General features: G+C 38.5%; 1 protein-coding gene and 1 long non-coding RNA gene across 2 annotated transcripts in view; one reads left to right on the top strand and one right to left on the bottom strand.

Annotated features, from left to right (window-relative positions):
• LOC143149485 (uncharacterized) overlaps positions 1-18,296 on the bottom strand; it is a 189,057-nt gene that overhangs the window by 23,955 nt on the left and 146,806 nt on the right. The gene's annotated exons all lie outside the window — the stretch shown is intronic.
• LOC143149490 (uncharacterized) lies at positions 9,433-10,741 on the top strand. Its single transcript, XR_012992794.1, has 3 exons — positions 9,433-9,708; positions 9,776-10,254; positions 10,336-10,741. It is a non-coding gene; the product is annotated as an uncharacterized LOC143149490 (long non-coding RNA).

The following is an 18,296-nucleotide window of genomic DNA, read 5'->3' as shown; positions in this document are numbered from 1 at the left end:
TTGTTTTTTTTCAAGTAACTTTGTGTACCTGTTACTTTATCAAAAGTATTGTAAATAAGCACACAAATCGTACTACGATCTTGAATTTAATGGCTGTAACAGAGGATTCTCCTTTGTTAAATAATTGCTATTTTCAATTTTCATATTCCGAATATAAATGTAGAGACGAGTATAATTTTTAAAGTTTTTCCTTCCATGTTTATTTAATATGATTAATTAAGATCGTATCGCTTTAGATGAATTTTTTAATGGAAGAGATAATCCAGAATCTTGTGGAAAGAACTCAGATTGAACGACTTTCAATTATCCAGTTTTCTAATTATTCTCCATGGATTTAATTAACCGTCGTGCCAAGAATTCTATTTAAATGTATATTTCGAGACGGTAAATATTTTGAAAGACTGAAGAAATTTTGATGAAAACTACTTTCATTACTTGGATTATTTTCGTGCATTACTTCCATTTTTCTTGTGTCCGTTTAACAAACATTGTACAGAGGCGAAAAGAATTTTGTTAAAACGAGTTAAAAGGGTCGTCGACCGACATTTGGTTCACCAAACCATCGATCCGATACCGATAACACATCACCAACACGTAAGTAGGTATCACGTTCAACTCGGTGATTAATGATGTATGTACGATCCTTAAGGGATCATTCGACTCGCAATCTAAGAGATTTATAGCGTGCAGCAAATAACTTGAAAGTACAAGCTTATATATTTCACCGGTAATGCATAGCGTATTTAAGGTGAGACACCATGATAAAATAAATTTTTTAAAACGAGAAACGTAACTACTTTACATTTTCGAATGATCGTTGGTTATCGATTTTTTTTCAAATCGTTCTCAGCAGAATTCTCATATCGAGAATTTCAATTTCATATTTATTCGATACATTGTGCCGCGAGATTTTTCGTAGACGATAGATCGAGGAGACGCTCAGCTATTTATTTTGCAACGATAACAGAACAGTGTGCACGGGTGTGCGTTAACTTCGTGATTAATGGTAGCTACCTTTTCTTTGTGTAATTAATCAAATCCATTAAGCCACAAAGATACTTTTAAACCAATAAAATAGGAACTCCGTTATGCACATCTTAACATATATCGAATCAATTGGATAAGAACACGGATTACTGCAAGGTTACGTAAAAATGAAACAATGTAATTGTTAATTAGTATCGCACAAGAAAAGAAATTTATCGTCCGATAGATAAAAGACGAAAACTTTATTATCAATTTTTCAGAGATCGTCTTCTTCAAAGCCTCCACTTTGTAACTTTGTCAATTTTTTGAACTTCCGTTTAAAATTCACCGGATCGTAGTCAAGACTATAAACAATAAGCTATGCAAGAAGAAACTTATCAATTTTGTAATCAATTTTGTGAAACGTAAAACGTCTTTCAATTATATTAAGAAACGTCTCGCTTTGTTAATACTCTGACATACATTTCTCAACGCACCTTAATGAAAACTTAAAACAACTCATCAATAACCAATTGATTAATTTTTTTAGTTCCATTTATATAGTGGACAATTGTTTAACATCGATTGCAAGTGTGTTGATATCGATTGTATTAATAAAATAAACTGCATGAATTCAAATCTAACGAAAGAGAGATTAGAAAAATATTAGTGGTGATCGTAATTCACCGTGATTATTTTCTCGATTATAATATATTTTTAACGACGAGACAATAAGTCAATTAATAAACGTATCGTTTCGTTTCGTGCCTCGAAGAGTTCGTAAACGAGTATCGATTGAATCAATGCGGAGGTGCGATCATGCACCTCGTTCGTTAATGTTCCCTTCTCACTGACCAATCTCCGTGCACTTTTCGCTGCACTTTTCCGCTGCACTTTTCCGCTGCACCCTGAGCAATCTTCCCGGAAAAGTGGCGCGGTGTGACTGGAATTTCACAGTGTGGGGAAAAGGGACGTTAAACCATGATAACGCGATCGCCATTACCTCGGCTATGAATTACCCCCGTGGTAGAGGGTGAAACGCAGGTATACCTGGAACCCTGTCGTGGCTGGCCGGATGTCCGTTTGCCTATTCCGTCGACGTAGGATCCTGATAACAACCTGCTCAGAATTACCGGTGGCGTGGCTCGTGGTGCACGCCACAAGACTCGAACTCCGAAATTCCTCCATAGATCCGGAGGAACGTTCGCAGAGGGTAAATTAGCCTGCTGGTAAAATTGTAAAATTATTTATACCGCGACCAGACCGTTGCTACGAGTGGGTTACCACGGAGCCGCTAGTTACAGGTTTGCTCAATGGGTTTCACCGGGATGATGAACTGAAAAATATGGTAGCTTTTCGAAACTGTTCGCGGACGATTATGCAACTTTATCGAACGTTTATCGATTGCTTGAAAGTGTACACGATGGGCGTTTAGTTACCTGTGTAGTTTAATAGTAACGTAATTTTAGTTGTTACTTGTAAGTTTCGAATGCTTTTAATGTTATTTGTGAGTCGGTTTAACGGTGGAGAATTGTTTAAGATAGATTTAAGTTGATGTGGATCGTACTGATAAAATAAACTGCATGAATTCAAATCTAACGAAAGAGAGATTAGATAAATATTGGTGGTGAATGTAATTCACTGTAATTATTTTCTTGATTATAATATTTTTGCAACGACGAGACAATAAATAACGTTCGAGCAGGGTACGATTCTATTTTGAAGTAATGGCGCAGGATTTGTTAAAACTTTTGGGTTTTCTATGGGTAATATATTTTTATACGTTGATCCGTTATATTAATATAGGATTTATACTTAGCTTCATATAATTGACTATAAATTGTAGGTAAATCCAAATTTTTATGTATAATTTAGTAGATTCGAGGTTTTATAGATGCGTTTGTAAGTAATAGATAAATATTCGATAAAGTCACGTATTCGTCTTTGAAGAAAATTTGTAAAAGTTACCTTCTTTTTTATATTTGTCACCGTGGTTATCCATTAAGAATTCGAAGGTTGTACATTTGGAGGGTCGTTGATTAGGAGCCGATCGTCTTTAAAAATAGAGAGACTTGCGCATAGCATTAAATTTTGTTCTCGTTGTCATTCCAGTTGAATGACTGTACACCAAGAATCTGTTAAAAATTGTGGAATACAATGGAAATTTTTATTTCTACCGAATCTTTGATAAAAGATCCGTATGTAGATATGTATTTACATACGATGCAAATATGAACAAATCAGAATGTTGTAAAATAAGTACACGTTGAATTTAGAGTAAATTTTAACCTAAACAAGAGTCATTCGAAGGCATTCATTTGGACGATATTTTCCAAAGATCGAAACTATGGAAAAAGCGATGTATTTGTATGTAATATTTGCATAAACGATAAAATTTCATTATCCATTAATGTTTGTTGCAACGTTTGCAACGCTACGACAAATATTTGTCCATGCATTTCGCGTGAACTTTGAAAAACATTGCAGTACGCTATGAAAAGATTCATGGCCCATTTCGTGTTAGATTTCTTTCCCGCGATATCGATCGAACTTTTGATTTATAACTGCATATTTTACAGTTATTCCACCGTTTCACGACCCACGTTTACGAATTAGATTATTTTTAGGTTTCTGACATGCAACGGGAGCGGTCGTTGACCGAAAATTATAGATTGCCATACCCCATTACGAGCACTTACCAGGAGTCTTGTGACCTAACTTCGTGCGATTTTCTTATGCATCAGTTAAATATTACCAACGACTAAATGATTATTATTCATGATCGTAACGACATAAAGAACTTTTATACTATAATAAAGTTATCCAGGGAAGAATGACGGATATAAGGCTGTGCCAGTAACATTATTAGCCATGAAATGAGCTTTGGAAATTAAAAGGGACTGATGAGTACCTAACTCTGTCAACCTTTTCTGCTCAACTCAGATTATCTTGTAGTTCTTAGTGCTGGTTCGATCAACGTTTTGAGTATTCGTCGATTAGGTGGTACAGATTGACCACAAGTAATGTTAATTGTTAGTTTTATTGCAGATTACTCTTCAAGAGTCAAACAAATATATCTGCTGAAAGAAAACTTTAAACATCAATCGCAACATATTTAGATATCCGAAAACAAATATACGAGATGTTTTTGTATTTTAATACGTTCTCAGTAATTTTTCATCGCTTAAATATATATTCAATTACGTTACAACGCGTGTGTATCGTATTTCTATAATACAATACACCACGTTGAAATTTATTTTTAAATTACCATTACAACATACTGAGATATCCGAAAATAAATATACCAGATGCTTTTATATTTTAATACGTTCTCAGTAATTTTTCATCGCTTAAATATATATTCAATTACGTTACAACGCGTGTGTATCGTATTTCTATAATACAATACACCACGTTGAAATCCATTTTTAAATTACCATTACAACATACTGAGATACTCGAAAACAAATATACGAGATGCTTTTGTATTTTAATACAATCTCAGTAATTTTTCATCCCTTAAATATATATTCAATTACGTTACAACGCGTGTGTATCGTATTTCTATAATACAATACATCACGTTGAAACCAATTTTTAAATCACCATTTGTCTTCGACAAGAACTTCGATGCGAGTTCGCGCAACTAACGAAATCAGCGTTTCGAGTAAATCACCGAACGAAAGGAATTGAATCGATCGCGTTGCATTTCTAATTCAATTATCGCGGTTGAATTTTCGTCGAGTCTAAATCTTCGTTCTTATGCTTAATTACTGACCCATTTCGTGCACGCCTTCCTGGAGCTACAGATATAATTCATTCAGGACCAATCAAACTTAGGAAAGTTCTATATACGATGGAACATGGACCATCGTAAATTCGCTGCGTAATCGGGCGGGAAACTTACGCGGGGAACGATTCAGTTTTGTTAATTACGCGCCATTTTTCGAAACCTATTTCTCATACGGATGAAAGTTACGCATTTATTTGCGACGATCCCGGGGGAAGATTACCAAGTAATAGCGTAAAGTTTTCACCGCTAATAAATTGTGCCTCCAAATTGACGTTATCTTTCTCTTTATTGGCTTCGTTATCCGTTGACGGATTTTTCGTGTTTACTTCCTTTGAACGTGAAATCGATTTAGCTCCTATCTAGTCGGTTATCGGAAACTGTTACCTTCCTTTCGATTTAAAAGCATCACAGCTGGCTGGCTCTATGCTCCTGGTTTTACAGTATTTTATCATCAATTATTTAATTATTTACTTACTTATTTTGTATTATTTAATCGATTTATTTCAACGGGATAAAATCTAATTAGCGTACAAATGCTATGTAACGTGTATTAAATATCCAAATGAAAAGAAAAAAAGAGAGAGCGGATGTATTACAAAGGTACACTGACAAAAGATACAATTTGCACTGTATTATGTATATTGTTTCAAATTTTCATCTGTAATAGATCAAGAGGAGGAACGTACGTATATTTTAGCATATTTGTAATTAAGTAATTAATTCGGAGAAAAATTACAAAAATTTAAAAGAAAAGATACCTTTCACTTTCTCCCAGTCTCCTTATACATGATATAGTTTGTTCGATAAGTTTTATCAAACGACAAAACTTATTGAGCAACCTAATACTATACTTTACTTTTTATTGAACGACCCACTACATTCGAGACACAAGATTAGTACGATTATATCTAAAGCGAAGGAACACGGACGCAAAAATTGAAATTTTTCCGAGCTTTCGGTCCGTCGAAATCAGCTGATAATATCTCGCTTTGCCTCGCAACGGTAAACTTTACACGCGATGTACAAACTGTCAAGATCACAAGGGAAGATCGAATGGGACGTGCCGGTGTAATAATTTCAATTAAACGTTTCTCGTTCCGCGTCGTGTTTCGTTGGAAAACAATCGAACAAAGATAAAAAGAAAATAAACGCGAACTCGCCCCGAGTCGTCGGCCGTTCGTTCAATCGGAGTAGAAAAGGCTGCATGCGTGGAAAAATTTTAATGGAACGGGCCCCGACGAACTGTCGTTCGTTTGTAGACGCGAGATTGCGAAACGTTTCTCTACGAGCGAATCGACGACGAGAGCGATTTATACACTTTCCGCGTCCGTCGTCCCTTATTCCCACCATTCACCCTTACCTTCTTATTTTACGGCTTGTTTCACGTTGCCCGGTCGGAGGGCTCGCGCGGGAACGCATCGATCTTCGTAGACGGCAATATGGAAATAAAATGTTACAATTCCGTCGAGTCCCGCGAATCGTGAAACAAACTCGGTCACCGGAGTTTTCAGTTTTCCACGGAAGAGTCACCGAATACGTTTCGTCTCTTCTCGTTTCGCGAACGTTTCATTCGTCAATGTCGCCGCGTGTTCATCGAGAACGTGAAATATCGTTAAAGGGCGGAACGAGTTCTATAAGGATCGAGATGTATATTCATTTCGAGATTTATTCGTCAGTTTCGCCGACGTGAACTTACGTTTCGATATGTCACCTTCACGAAGGTATAATCACGTGTGCTCCGGTTGTGACGATCACGATCACGCGATCATACGCACTCGAACAAACGGGACTCGTTTTAACGCTAATTTTTTGAACGACACTGATTATTTAGTAAGTGTCCTCGAAATTGATCGGGGAAAAGGTAAATTGGTTCACGAGTACCGTTAGTTGACTATTTTAATAATTGTACGCGAATATTATAGGCAAAGATATAGTTAATTATTGAGTAATTTTCAAAGAAGTTTGAAACAGGTGAAATTGAACCCTTTGGTAGTTTTGGTGTTAAGGTTGGTGGAATACTCCAAATTTTGAAATAAATACCAATTGGAGCTTCGAAAGAAAATTTCAATAGTTGCAAAATTGATCGGACACTGTTTCGTTGAACAGATATATTCTCAATATTTAAATTACGTCCTTCTGTTTAAAGTATTAAATTATCGGTGCTTATAATCCCCTGGATGCAGTCGATCCGATGTTTTACATATACACAGATAAGAAAAGAGTCGATGTAAATGTGTGACGTATTTTTTTTTTGGTTCATTTCTGAGATTCATTTTTACGCTCCAGAAACTTAAATCTGTTTACGTATAAAATGCTCGAACTGTCCGAACGTGAGCTTGTGTAACGATTCCATCGCGTCCCCTTATGAATTCGAAAATTCCTGATGCTGTTTGGATTTACCAGCAATCTTATTCAACGCGTTGATGAAGCATTTCAATATTCTCAATAGGTGCATCCACGAGACGAAAATTTAATAAATTCCAATTTAGGAATGAATTACGTATCTGGAATAGCCAATTTAAAGTCTCTCGCGGTTTTAATAAATTGGTATTTCTTCGTGTCGGATTCAATCGCAACATCTGGTCGCGTTTAATAAGTTGCTCGAGACTGATGAATGAAGACTGATTTTACCGATGTAAGGCAGGATTTGTCGGTTCAGCCTTACCGATGAATCAACCAACATCACAAGGCGACGCGTCTATAATTTTTATTTCTCGATCTATCACGAGGAAGAGTTTTGCAAACAAGGTACTTCCCTCGGAAAAATACATTTTCCATGTATCACAATACATGAAAATATACATTATAAACCATATTTTTTTGTTCAAAGCAATTGCCCAGAAACGTATATCGTTTAAATTTTCACGGTACACCGCTTTTACGAAACATTGACAATCCTTGTAATTATTAATAACACGATTGAAAATAATAAACTTTTTAAAATGTATAATTTATTCATCCAGTTCTGATTCTCTGTATCTTATTTTTTTTTCAATTTGCATACCATAAAAGTTTCATAGATATTTTTCTTTTAACGTGTATTTTGGATACAATTTGCTATTAATTTTGTAATCGTACGATTACGTAAAAATTTCGATCGCAATTACATTTTTAATCGTTGCGCGCACAAATAGTTAAGAAAGAAAAGCTGGTATATCTACGCTCGTGCATCCATGGAATAAACCATGGTTAAAGTTTACAGAAACCCTATAGTCGCAAATGGTGATCGTTCCCGGTCCTGATTCTCCCGGTTATGACAGAATGTGAAAAATGACTTTCATTACGCTGTTTGGGAACGTGACCCGCAAGCATAAAGCCGGCGCAAGGACGCACAGGATCTAAAACAATGTAGCTGACCCACGAATAAATGGGTCAATGGGTGAGACGCATAGTACGTACACCGAAGTGACCGAGTTCGAAGTAACACGAGCCCGGCCACGATCAATAGTAAATTCTTGACTTAGAAAATTTACAATATCAGCGCAACGGTCTAGTCTGTAGCGGCTAAAGGGAAGATCGTGGTGTAAGCTACTCGTGGCCGCTCGAGTAAGCAACGAATCGAGTACTACCGGCATCAGCAACATGAAGGACCACCGACGCCACCCTGTCGTTTATCGAGTATAACGTGCCAAAGTGATAACGCCGCGTCTGTGCCAAATGGGCTGGGAAACCGCGACAATTGGTACAAGTATTTTTCGGCTGGGATTTAAATTAATTCGAAGAAGCGAGAAATATTTCCGAGAGCGGAAAGTTATAGACAAATGGCACGGAATTTTTTATAGAGGTCGATAGTTCTAGCGTAAGATGTATGGAAATTTTTCAATCGAAGTTCGAATCTTCCAGGAATAATTTCTTTTCGAATCGAACAGCATTTTACGAGTCATTTGTATATTATTAGTAAAAGTATTTTCGATCGTAGATAATATAATTTTATACAATTGCACGAAACCGGAAAAAAATTTGTTTTATAAGTTCGGGATTTAAAAATGTTTGCACCACGACATCAAAATTTTGGGAAGAAATCGAGCAAATTCACGAATCATTTTTAAGAAGATATCTGGGTCAAAGAGGTACACGAACAAAGGATAGAATTTTCGTAGACGAAAGTGCAATAATTATATACAATCTGCGAATTATTCGTCTGAAAGGTATATTTTTGTGCCAACTTTGTGACGTGTACGTACCTTTGCAAACAAATTAAAACGTTGGAGGCACGAGGTCGATGAGGGTGTCTGAAAGGTTACGCCAGTGTGTAATACCTTATGGCTCAAACATCGTAAAAAGAAGCGTGGAGTAAGGTGTTAGATCGAAAGGCCAAGGAGGCTGCTCGACCACGGACACCATCTCCGCCTCCTTCGACTAACGGGAAGGTCATGAGTGAAGCGAAAGGGGCCAAGGCCCGTTCGACCTCCCCAAGAGAGGGGCACTGTCACGTATAGAGATCTAATGAGGCCCACGAGGGAGAACATTGACCTGGTGAAGTTCGACATTGGGTCGGTGAGGCTGAAGAGAGCAGAGGAATAATTTTACAAATACCCCAAGAACGAGTCAAAAGTCAATAGGTATAGGTCCCTATGATTAGAAGACTTATTAGAGGAGAAGGGTATTTGAATTGCCTAGCCTACGTTAAAGTTGGTTATCCAACTGCAGTACATGAAAGCGTGTGTAAGAAAACCCCTGGCTGGTGTTCTTTCTGGGGGAGTTTAACTATAAGTCGGTGACTTGGGGTTCTTTCAAAGCGTATTGAAAAGTCCTTCTGTGAACAGAAGCTAGGTCGCAAAAGGAGGTTGCGAGAAGGGAGCGTGAGCGCAGGGATTGCGGCAGGAGGCCATTCTCGTCATGTTGCGCGACACAGGTACACCAGGTTCACAGATAGCTACCCTCACGAGTCACTTGCTGCTACGGTACCCTACGATCGTTTTGGCGGGACTTCCCTTGCTCTGCTCGTGAGTAGATACGACGTAGTATAATAGTCACCATGGAGTCTAGGAACGCAGAGATGTTCTGTTGCAGCACAAGAGGCGCTCAAAGTTGTCTGGCTTGGCCTGCACTAAACGTCTGCCAATAACATGTGCCAACTCCTCCTCCTCGCTGATGGGCGTTGGGCAGCTGTGGTTTTATTCTCGGTCAGCGAACGGAGCATTATGGAGCTTGATGAGTCGAAGACCAAATAGGACAGAGTGGAATGTCTGTCCAAGGGCTCAAAGAGAAAAATCTTTAACAATGTAATGGGTCGGAGCGGTGATACGAGGCCTTTCTGACTCTTCTCGATGACGCATATAGTATCCCAGAGAGGATGTAGCACTATCGTTCTAAACACATTGGTCCGTGCGTGTGTTTGCGTTATGAAGTGACGTCTGACCACTTAGCAAAAGTAGACCAGCTGATATAGGACTTCGATCCAAGGAGCAGCACGAGCTGGAATTCCTCAAGCACCAGGCCCAGCAGACCACGTTGTTGGAGTGGCAGCAGCGACTGGCTCAATCGACTCGGTTAGTGTATTATCAAAGCTGACACTATTGCTAGAGAGGTTGGACAGAGGTTTCGGTGGCCTTACCTACTGAATGGTGCAGGTAATGCCTTGATATGGTTACTTTGGGCGGAACCTGCCACTGCAACGTATCGGGAAGGAAACTATGACGCATTGTTGGACCAAAATATGGTGCAACACACTCTGGAGTTATACCTTGCTCGAGTAGGTGAGTTCTGTGACTTGGTAGACATAATGGTGAGTGGTGGTGACTTTTTGCTGCCAGTCTAGCGAGCATGATGTTCGACAACGAGAAGAATTGGAAGGTCGTGGCTTCTTTCTGTGAGCAAGTAATATCGCAGAAGGAGGCCGCAAAAAGGAAACATATGTTCCGGACAGCAGGAGGTCGCCCCTGTAGCTACTCGCCTCATACCTTCTTTGGGACAATGGGGAGGGATCTAAGGTACTTAGGCTCTCCTACATGGGTCCGGAATTTGAAAGGGGCGGTTCCTCCCACCCCGAGGTGCGATGTGTACGTGTATGTGTGTGTGTGGACCCATGAGTGCGGCTGCATCGTCAGCGATGGAGGAAAGATGCGCTCATTCTTCCATATCTCTTTTACCGGAACACAGTCGAGAAAATCATGGACGATCGTCGGTTTGGGAACTGCTCAATAAGAGTGACAAAATGGAAATGAGGCTCTCGGGACACGAAAATACCGTGACTATCTGACGAGTATAAAGTCCATGAGAGCACCTCTGGGTATCGATCGGAAGTAATTAATAGGAAAATCTCAGGTAAACCCCTCTTTTATGTCGAGAACACTAAACGTGTACCCGGAGTGCGCGAAGAGTTCGACGAAGGTAGCTAGAACCTCGTCTATTTTACGAATTTTCAAATAAAATTTGAACTGTACACATTTGAAATATCGTGCAATTGGATAAGCATATTTTAGAATAATAATTTATTTCACCAATCTAGGTGTATGTAGTCCCTTGGTACCAGTGGCTGGATCAGTTCGTTGCTGGGCAAAGGACTGTCGAGGTTGTCCAACCACTGCTTGCGCAGTGGCTGAGTTTTGACGGTCTTATCTACCGAATTGCGTAAATACTGACCGGGCATCGTTGCTTTGAACGTCCTCCATCGTATTGGGAAGGAACCAACGATGCACTGCTGGCACTGGCCCAGCGATAACGTCATGGTGCAACACACCCCGGAGGTGTACTTCGCATAGAAAGCGGGAGGGTCGTGTCTTGGTGAATGTAATTGGTGGAGATCTCTCGTTGCAGAGTGTGGTCTTTGCACGGCAGCGAGAGGAAACGGAAAGTCGTGATTTTCTTCAACGAACATTGAATGCTACAAAAGGAGGTCACGAAGAGGAAGTGAGTGCAAAGGCAGACGCTTAGGGAGCTCTTCGTGCTGCCCCTAGAAAGGTGGCGGCAGGACAGATGTAACTCTGTCCTGCCGCTGGGCAATATAATGTCGGGTAAAGGGAAGGTTAACCCCCCTTTTCTCACTGACAAAGGGATGTGAGCGACCAAGGAGGGGGACAGGGGACCGGACAATATGCCGATGGCGTCCCCCCCATCCTCTCAATCGTACGAGGATGGTCAGCATGGAGGATTTAGCGGGTGGACTACGCAACTACAATCTCCGGGTGCGGGGAATCCCACACTATTTCCGACCACACCCCCGGGGGCCGGGATGTCTTTGGACGATTTCCTCGTGTGAAAAAAGACACGTATATCGTTCATTTGCTAGCTTTCAAATCGTCGTATTTAAGGTGTAATGAAAATTCATTTTTTCAGGTACCATTCGTCAGGTACAAGCGTCTGTATAGGGGAAAATGATAAGATGTAGTATGCTTTAAAATTGAAATTTTTTCGTAATGTTAATTGCATTAACTTCATGTTTTATGAGATTTGGATAATTTTAAAATCTCGAAACCATACGAGCTTGTGAAAGCTCGTACAATGTTTTGTTTATTTCACGATTATATGTATTACTCGTGGATTACCTTTTATAAAATAATTCAATAAAATTCTTGTTAATCTTACGGTACACATTTACCAAAATAATGTTTCATCGTTGTAAATGGAATTTTAAGCAGGTCGCTTTTGTGAAGAAATAGATTTAAAAAATCTCACGACCACGACTGTGTGATTTATGTGAATATCACTCAGCAATAATTATCTAATGTTTGAAGAAAACATTAAATTCAAGATACGAATATAGCAGAATTAAACAAGGTGGAAATTGGGGACAGGAATTTTTAATAATTCCTTCTTAATAGCACAAGAATTTTCAACTTTTGTAGCAATTCGTGATAATAAATTACATTAATATTTTCGATAATTGTTGAATGAATTAGCCACCGTGAAATGATTACAACCACCATGAATTTCATGTCGATTTTAGTCGTTGAAGTTTCTTTTACTCTCTTCAGTGTTATCTTAGATGTATCCTATGACCGAAGGAAATGGAACCTTACACCGTGAAGATAAAAATGAATATAATTACACTTCATTTTGCTATCGATGAAAGTAACGCCTTAATGGAGCGTTTTCCACAGCAAGCGTTCACTTTGGAAGGCAGTAATTTAGATTGCAAAAGGATCTTTGAACTTTAAAACGATACTTTCGATGCTTGTTTTAAATCTTTCTATTGCGCCAATAGAATGTCAAGACTGCCATTCAAGTTACGAGGAAAAGAAACAACGAAAAGAGAACTGATACATGTTCTCATGAAATTTTATTCTTTTATTTTATTATTTTATGGAAATGAGTTGTTTCGATAAGAGAAGGAATCTAAAAAGAAAGAACAACGTAGTTAATAGCAAGTATAGTAAAAACAAGGTGATAATTTTATGTGCAATTATAACACGCACATTGATTCAGAGTTTCGTACTCTTACGAATAGAATATAGTTTCTTGTGTTTTTATGTTTAAATGGTTGATGATTTGAATCGAATCAGAGTTGATACGTTTGCAAAAGTTTTCAAACAATCCTAGGTAGATTTCGAGAGAACAAGGGAAGTATCGTAACAAGAGTTGCGTATTAAAAATTGAATTATATATTTTCAAAGAAAAATATTTCTTTAATAGCGTCATCTAAGTAAACTTTTAATCGTTAAATTATTTTAGAGAAGATACAATTTTTTTCTTTTTATAACAGTCTCTTACGAACGCATTTGTTGTTAATAAACATCCGTTTATCCGCTGTATGATGTCCAATGGAACAATATTTTTACTACTCGATAAATGTTAGTTCTACGATGTAGTAAAACGTGATATTTTTCATGTAATCGAGTAATTGCGCCGACACTGAATTTAACGGTCTAAATCACTACTTACTCGTAAAGCTTGATTTTCAAGAGATAGAAATTTAAAGTGCAAGCTCGGCGTGCACTTCGTCGTTAAATTCCGCTTCCTTGAATCAGCGATGCACCACGTACAAGAAATGATACATCGGACCAAGAAGAAAGTTATAAATATCGCAAGCATACCAGTTCTACGATTTCCGTCTTGTGCAACTCCAATTAGAAGTCATGCGCTCTCTTTAATACGAGGAAGAAATCTCAACTTGTTATTAAAGAAGGTAAATTTTCTTCTAACAACAGACTCTGGTGTACGATTTTTTTACTCTGTAATCTGTGCCGTGCAGCGAGACAGTTTTGTGAAAGTAAATTAATCACACCTGTTAAAAGAATAACGAACAGTAATATTCGATGCATTATCAACGACTATCGACACAAACTGTCTTCTTTATCAGTTACCAATAACTTAAAGAGAAAGGGGAATTAATTTACGAGTACCGTTAGTTGTCTATTTCAATAATTGTCCACGAATATTACCGGCAAGGAATATTGATAATTAAATAATTAAAAAAAAAAAAATTTGAAACAAGTCAAATTGTCTCCTTTGTTAATTCTACTGTTGAAATTCACAAGCATTAGAGTTCTTGTAAGTGTTTCAGAAAATCGTTATAATTTTGGAGCACCGGTTCTCAGGGACTACCGTGGCACGTTTAACGTGCTAAATAAGAATACTCTTTTCGTGGAAACTTTTTCACGTGAGAATTTGTATCCTCGTTACGTAGAACAATTGGTACCGAGCGGACGGATTGCAAGTTTCTACGAGTGTAAACGCTCAGGCAAACGCGATCACTCGATTTAAATGGAAAGAAGGAACAATTTGCTTCGTTACGAAAAAGTTTGCTGCGAGATCGTTTCCATGGCATTTCGTATCGAGGATTAAAGCGACAACTCTGCCAGTGTGACAAATGAACCGATCGAAGCAAGAATTTCCCGAGTATTTTCGAACGTTAACATCGATTCGGTGCTCGAAAGTGTCCCCCGTCGTTTCTTCGTTGAATAGACCGGCTATCCGTGGAAATGGAATCCAACACCGAGAAGGTGAAAATTGAGAACGGTACATCCCGTGTCGTTATCAACGAAGATAAAGTTCTAAAGTAAAGTCTACAGTGATGATACCGTCTGCTGGCCGAGATGATAATTTGCCTTGCACAAAGAAGATGCCCGCGAGGAACACTGACGCAATAACGATACTCCCCTCTCGCGCTTATATCTAATTCACTTTGTCGAGTGCATTTTAATCTACCGAGACGCGGAATAATTTGGAAATAAGCAAATTCGTATCATTCGTTTAATGCGGCTGCTCAGCTTTTCGGACGGGGAATGAAAGAAACGTTGAAATTTGAAATTCAGATCAGCCGCGGGCTTTTTTTTCGATCTCGACGAAGATTAACATTCGTTTAAAATTGAACGATACTGGAAACGTTTGAGAATATAAATGACCGGGAGGATCGTTTTCTCGAAATTACCATTTCGTTTTCTAAATTTTCTAAACATAGAATCGCGAGTGCAGCTTCGATTAATTTGAGTTACCTTTGCACTCGTCGATGGAAAATTGGTGAAAATGAGATAAAGTTACGAAACTTTTGGAGTACGTAAGGGGTACTTGGATAAGTATTGTACAGTGTTGGTCAAAGATATTTTTAACACGATTGTTCGTGTTAAATATCTCGCGATATTGCGGTTGAATCTTTCATTAACGTGGGTGCCATCCTTCCTAATTTATAATGCACGATAGATATTCCGAGGAGATCTAACAACGACGATATATCGTAGTTACACAATTTTCAAGCCAATGGATCCCTCAAATACCCTTGTAGACACAATAAACTCGGTCATAGTTGTCCGCGAAGGACACACAGGTATCTGTAATGAGTGTTCGCGTATATTCTGTCTCTGGATTTCTCAAACTGGGTTGTCCGGCCCTAGTTTGATACGTTTCACTTGTGCAAGTTTCGTAATTACGATAACTTCCACGAATTGTAAATTAAAATTTATAAATTCTATTATTCGTTCGCAGTGTAGATCAATTTTAAACAACTCAGTGGTTATATTAATATCGCGAGACGTAGAAAACGAAGAAAGGAGTGAAATATACAGTGTCCCATTTAAGTTGTTTCATTTTAGTTAACTGAAAGGTAACTGACGAAGATCGATCGCAGTCATTTCGAGAGGCAAAATCATTCGCAACATTAGCGTAAACTTCGAACTGGTACAATATTGAATTCACGTGAACAGTTTAGTTCACAACCCTGACAAAGTGGCTCGGATAGAAGAACGAGTTTCGAGTCACAAATATCGAAACGAAACCTGGTTAGTTTTATTGTTGGGAAATTTATACATTTTTAACTTTCGTATTCCTGTCAATTTCTCGTTTCCGTTTCAATAACATTTAAACGATCGTCCGTTAACAGCTGATTCCACAACCCTGACAAAGTGGCTCGGATAGAAGAACGAGTTTCGAGTCACAAATATCGAAACGAGACCTGTTCAATTTTATTGTTGGGAAATTTATACATTTTTAACTTTCGTATTCCCGTCAATTTCTCGTTTCAATAACATTTAAACAATCGTCCGTTAACACCTGATTCCACAACCTTGACAAAGTGGCTCGGATAGAAGAACGAGTTTCGAGTCACAAATATCGAAATGAGACCTGTTCGGTTTTATTGTTGGGAAATTTTAACGATACTCGTTAAGAGTCACGAACGTATTTTCTATGTCAGGCCCTGAAACAGATTTATAGAAACGAGATATCGCGGAGAGGGCAGGCGAGGAGCGGGTTGTCTTCTCATAACACTTTCAAAGGGGCTTGAAAAAGTGAACGAGGTACTTGCGAATTACGATTACGAGGTAGATGAAAAGGTTTCCGGAACAGGAAGCGGACCCTCGTGTTAGCTTTGAGAATCGTTGTTCGAGGCGGAACCAGCAATGTTAAGTGGCCCGGGGGTAATAATTGGCCCGAGAAACTTGGACGTTAAACGTTGTACATCGAAGTGCTGTTAAATCGTCAAACCGACGTATTAAATGCGTCTCTGTCTTTTTGATTGCGCGACGTTCCAAGTGGTTAGGAATAACGCGTAATATTGAGGTATCCAACGAACACCCTGCATTTCAAAACTTTCGTTCGTTGAATCGTTGTATAGTTGAAATATAAATAATTTCAAGTGTGTGTAATCTTCTACTGTCTTTATATATATATTCACAGCTACGTTCGACGTTGTCATTGTCGAATAGCATACCGCTCAAAAAAACCCGCCATTGCTCGTAAGAAGTGATCGACGAACAAAGCGAGACTCGTTCCAAATAGAAACGAAACGAAACGGTTAAAAATAAGAAAGAAAAAAAAGGGGAAATGCAGTATCTTGTGTATTTTGAAATTTTTTCGCGCTTTTATTCTTCGCGAGAAAGAATAGTGCTCCTTGAAAGACCATTGTTCGAAAAGTTCGTTTCACATTTCGCAAATTTCGTTTCCAGTCGTGCAACGCTTTACTGTTTCCAGTGTAGATCGACGGTACCGTGGACATCGAATGTGATGATTTTTGTACACAGAGGTGTCATCTATCAGACAATTCGAAACATGCCAAAAGTTCGAAACCGGTGTGGAGTTTTCTTCCATCTTGACGATTCTCTCGATCTCACGATACTTCAACGAAAATACGTTTGTGATGTCTGTTTGGAAGGAATCGCTAGAGTTCGACCTGGTTTGTTGTTCCTCATTTGTTCTTTCACCCCTCCATCTTGCTTCGTGTGATTACCATGTGTTTCTTTCATTAAAAGATACTCTCTGTGGCGTAAAATTCGGGTTTCTTTCGCAAAGAAATCGATTCTTTGTAGATAAATTGAAAGAGTGCAACGAAATGTTTTTCAAAGTGCAGCTTCATTTTCGAGAAAATCGATTATGAAAATCTGTCAGGTAGTAAAATAGAAACGCCAAAGCGTATCGCTGAAAGAACGTATAAAGTTTTGCTATTCGATGCTAGCATTGATGTCGTTGTTTGACGTTCACGGCGATCAAACGAATATTCGCCAGGGCTCTGGACTATCGTAGCTGAAAATAACAGACGGAAATAATTTCGCAAAGTTGTCAACGTCAATCGATAAGCGGCTCTTTTCGAATGCATGAGATTGAAATTGAAAATATGTAGATTTCGCGCTCACCGTTATAGACATATTCATACAAAATGCAGACTACGACGTACATTCAACCCGTTATTGATCAAATTGCCTGGAAATTGTCGAGAACGAAGGTAAATGATGCATTAGTTATTCAACACCATTTGGCGGCCGATGTGTAATCTTTTGGACTCGTTCGAGTCAATTTTTTGCGTTTTTATTCACATTTCGGCCGCGAGATTAATTACCGTCAGATTTTCAACGATTTTCGTCGAATCGAATCAGCTTCGGCAAATGTACACCGAAGATTTCAGCAGCATCGTTACTTAGGGAATCTGGGGGGCTTGTTTTAATATTAAAACAAGGAACGAGAATAGCTCGTTAATCTCGAATTTGAATACATTTGAATACATCAATTTAAATATCGGTTTAAATACAAGATAACACTTATTGCTCTTACTGTAACTCCGTTCGTACTACTTAAATTAAATATTAACCCTTCGCGGACGAATATCAGGATGAACTGGGCAATATACTAATGCATTCGTTGGAAATTAATAAAAAACACGAACATG

The sequence above is a fragment of the Ptiloglossa arizonensis genome, chromosome 7 (genome assembly GCF_051014685.1).
Source record: "Ptiloglossa arizonensis isolate GNS036 chromosome 7, iyPtiAriz1_principal, whole genome shotgun sequence".
In the NCBI taxonomy this organism is placed as follows: domain Eukaryota; kingdom Metazoa; phylum Arthropoda; class Insecta; order Hymenoptera; family Colletidae; genus Ptiloglossa; species Ptiloglossa arizonensis.
This window is presented reverse-complemented; position numbering and strand designations above follow the sequence as displayed.